The sequence below is a fragment of the Protobothrops mucrosquamatus genome, unplaced genomic scaffold (genome assembly GCF_001527695.2).
Source record: "Protobothrops mucrosquamatus isolate PMUCROS unplaced genomic scaffold, P.Mucros_1.0 scaffold3145, whole genome shotgun sequence".
Classification (NCBI taxonomy): domain Eukaryota; kingdom Metazoa; phylum Chordata; class Lepidosauria; order Squamata; family Viperidae; genus Protobothrops; species Protobothrops mucrosquamatus.
In genome coordinates, this window is record NW_015389145.1 from 17,642 (window position 1) to 21,608 (window position 3,967).

A 3,967-nucleotide genomic window follows, 5' to 3' on the forward strand; every position below is an offset into this window, starting at 1 on the left:
AGGAAGGAGGGAGGGAGGGAAGGAGGCAAGGGGAGGAAGAGGGAAGGAAAAAATGGAGGAAGGAAGGAGAGAGAGGAAGGAAGGAAGGGGAAGGAGAAGGAGAAGAAAGGAAGGAAGGAAGATGGGAAAGAAGGGAGGGAGAAGAAGGAAGGAAGGAGGAGATGGGAATGAGAGGAAGGAAGGGAGGGAGGGAGGGAAGAAGGAAGGAAGATGGGAAAGAAGAGAGGGAGAAGAAGGAAGGAAGGAGTTGGAAATGGAAGGAAGGGAGGGAGGGAGGGAGGGAAGAAGAAAGGAAGGAGGGAGGGAGGAAGGGAGGGAAGGAAGGAGGCAAGGGGAGGAAGAGGGGAGGAAGAAATGGAGGAAGGAAGGAAGGAGACAGAGGAAGGAAGGAGACAGAGGAAGGAAGGAAGGAAGGGGAAAGAGAAGAAAGGAAGGAAGGAAGATGGGAAAGAAGGGAGGGAGAAGAAGGAAGGAAGGAGGAGATGGGAATGAGAGGGAGGGAGGGAGGGAAGAAGGAAGGAAGGAAGATGGGAAAGAAGAGAGGGAGAAGAAGGAAGGAGATGGGAATGAGAGGAAGGAAGGAAGGAAGGAAGGAAGGAAGGAAGGAAGGAAGGATCCATTCTCCCAGCATCTGATCCAATTCAATTCAACAGATCAGGAACAAATAAACCCCTTTCGGAAAGACACTACAAAAATAACGCATTCTCGCGATTCCCAGAAAAACCGAGAGAAATAAAAGCTAAATTCGGAACCCGACAATTCTGGGCCGTTGAAATCCACCCATGCTGGCTGGGGAATTCTGGGAGTTGGAGTCCACCCATCTCCAAGTTGCTGAACCCCCCCCCCCTCCTGGCCATACCCCGATTTTTAACCCCTGGTCTGCCCTGCAGCCCCTTGGCTGCAACCATGATGCCAGGGCCTGCCCCCCCCTCCCCAATTTTCAGCGTTGCGTGGCTCAGGGCACCCCAATCCGAACCGGCTCACCCCACCCTCCACCCGTGACGTCACACACCCCCCCCCCGTTGAACACGCAATGTGCCGCATCTCCCAACCTGTTAACCCTGGTGAACGGGCCTTCCTCCGATGAGTCAGGCACGGTTCACAGCCCTTCCCCGGCTGAAGGAAGCCTGACTTGTGCCGGAGCATCATCGGTTGGCCAATAAATCACCCCCGCTGACTCGGTTTCCCCTTTGGCCAGCTCACGGCAAGATCTCGGTCCACCCTGGAGCTGAGAACGGGCTCTGGGTGCCCAAGAAAGGGAAGAGAACCGAGACGGTGGGGTGGAGAACAGAAACAAGTTTTGAAGAAGAGACTGGACAGCCCTTGGTCTGAAATGGTTTCCTGTCTGAGCAGGGGGTTGGACTAGATGATCTCCAAGGTCCCTTCTGAGTCTGTTATTCTTTTTTTCCTTCCTTCCGTCCTTCCCTCCCTCCCTTCTCCAACACTGGAAGTTTTTAAGAAGAGACTGGACAGCCATTTGTTTGAAATGGTATAGGGTTTCCTGCCTGAGCAGGGGGTTGGACTAGAGGACCTCCAAGGTCCCTCCCGAGTCTGTTATTCTGTTATCCTTCCTTCCTTCCTTCTCTAACACTAAGTTTTTAAGAAGAGACTGGACAGTCATTTGTCTGAAATGGTACTACAGGGTTTCCTGCCTGAGCAGGGGGTTGGACTAGATGACCTCCAAGGTCCCTTCCATCTGTTATTCTTCCTTCCTCCCTTCCTCCCTCCCTTCTCCAACACTGGAAGTTTTTAAGAAGAGACTGGACAGCCATTTGTCCGAAATGGTACTACAGGGTTTCCTCCCTGAGCAGGGGGTTGGACTAGGTGACCTCCAAGGTCCCTTCCAACTTTATTATTATTATTATTATTATTATTATTATTATTATTATTATTATTATTTACAAATTGGGATCATGGTGATGAAACCAACAGGATAATATTCCCTGCCTACCTCGCAGGGGTGTGTGTGGTTGAGGCAAAATGGAGGAGGGACCGCTCCCTTGGCCATTTTGCGCTCTGATTTGAAAGGGGAGGTATACAGGCAGCTCTTGACTTAACCACAGTTTGTTTAGTGACCGTTCAGAGTTACAACGGCAACAAAGAACGTGACTTAGGACCGTTTCTCACTCTTACGACCGTCGCAGCGGCCCCAGGCTGAGGTGATCAAAATTCAAACGCTTGGCAACTGGCGTGTACTTGTGACGGTTGCCGTGTTCCCCGGGTTCACGTGATTCCTTCTGCGACCGTCTGACAAGAAGAGATTGGACCGCCATTTGTCTGAAATGGTATAGGGTTTCCTGCCCGAGCAGGGGGTTGGACTAGATGACCCCCAAGGTCCCTTACAACTTTTATTATTATTGTTATTATTATTAAAGTCAATGGGGGAAGCCGGATTCCCTTCACAACCGTGTTCCTCAACTACTGCAGGGACTCACTTAACAACGGTGGCAAGGTAGGTCGTAAAACGGAGCAAAACTCACTTGACCAATGTTTTACTGAACAGCCACTTTGGGCTCAATTGTGGTCGTAAGTCGAGGACTACCTGTAATATGTCTGTGTGTGTGTGTGTTTGTGTGTGTGTGTGTGTGAAGGTCTGGCACAGACAAAGATGTACAGGGAGTCCTTGACGTATGACCTTCATTTAGTGTCCGTTTGAAGTTACAACGGCACAGGAAAAAAAAGTGAGTTGGGGCTGTTTTTCACACTTAACGACCGTCGCAGCACCTCCCCGTGATCAAAATTCGAACGCTTGGCAACTGGCATGTACTTATGACGGTTGCGGTGTCCCGGGATCACGTGATTCCCCTTTGGTGGCCTTCTGACAAGCAAAGTCAATGGGGGACGCTGGGTTCACCTTTGTTCCTAACTCAGGGGTAGGCAACCTTGGCTCTTTTATGACTCGTGAACTTCAACTCCCAGAATTCCTGAGCCAGCTTGGCTGGCTGAGGAATTCTGGGAGTTGAAGTCCACGAGTCCTAAAGGGGGCCATAGTTCCCCCATGCTGGCTGAGGAATTCTGGGAGTTGAAGTCCACGAGTCAAGGAAGCCATAGTTCCCCCATGCTGACTCAGGAATTCTGGGAGTTGAAGTCCACGAGTCATCAAAGAGCCAAGGTTTTCCTACCCCTGTCCTCACTTAACAACCGCAGGGGTTCACTTAACAACTTTGGCAAGAAAAGTCGTGAAATGGGGCAAAAGTCACCCTCACAACTGTTTCGCTTAGCAACGGAAAGAAACTTTGGGCTGAGTTGTGGTGCAGGCTGCACAACTGTCTCGTTGTTTTCTCAAAGGAGGGGCCGCTTCCGCCTTCTCTCTTTGCTGTTGTGCGTTGTTGCCAAAATTGGCTGCGGTGACTGAAGGCTTGTTAGAGGTGGATTAGCTGCCTGGCTTCCCCACAGGAGTTTCTGTGGCGCTAAGTGGAGATTACCCGGCTTCTTGTCTTCATTAGGCAAAAACCAGCGAGTCGAATCGGCATTTAGAAGATTTATATCCTAAAGCGGTGTTTCTCAAAGGCGGCCATTTTGAGATGGGTGGACTACAACTGTCAGAGTTCTCTAGCCAGCATGGGTGGACTACAGCTCCCAGAGTTCCCTAGCCATCTTGGACTTCCAGAATTTCCTAGCCATCTTGGATGGACTTCCACTCCCAGAATTCCCTAGCCATCTTAGATGGACTTCCACTCCCAGAATTCCCTAGCCATCTTAGATTGACTTCCACTCCCAGAGTTCCCAAGCCATCCTGGGTGGACTTTCACTCCCAGAATTCCCTAGCCATCCTGGATGGACTTCCACTCCCAGAATTTCCTAGCCATCTTGGATGGACTTCCACTCCCACAGTTCCCTAGCCATCTTGGACTTCCACTCCCAGAATTCCTTAGCCATCTTGGATGGACTTCCACTCCCAGAATTCCCTAGCCATCTTGGACTTCCACTCCCAGAATTCCCTAGCCATCTTGGACTTCCACTCCCA

The 3,967-nt window shown here is 50.8% G+C and overlaps 1 protein-coding gene across 1 annotated transcript in view; it reads right to left on the reverse strand.

Annotated features, from left to right (window-relative positions):
- RABGGTA (Rab geranylgeranyltransferase subunit alpha) overlaps positions 1-3,967 on the reverse strand; it is a 24,717-nt gene that overhangs the window by 6,543 nt on the left and 14,207 nt on the right. The gene's annotated exons all lie outside the window — the stretch shown is intronic.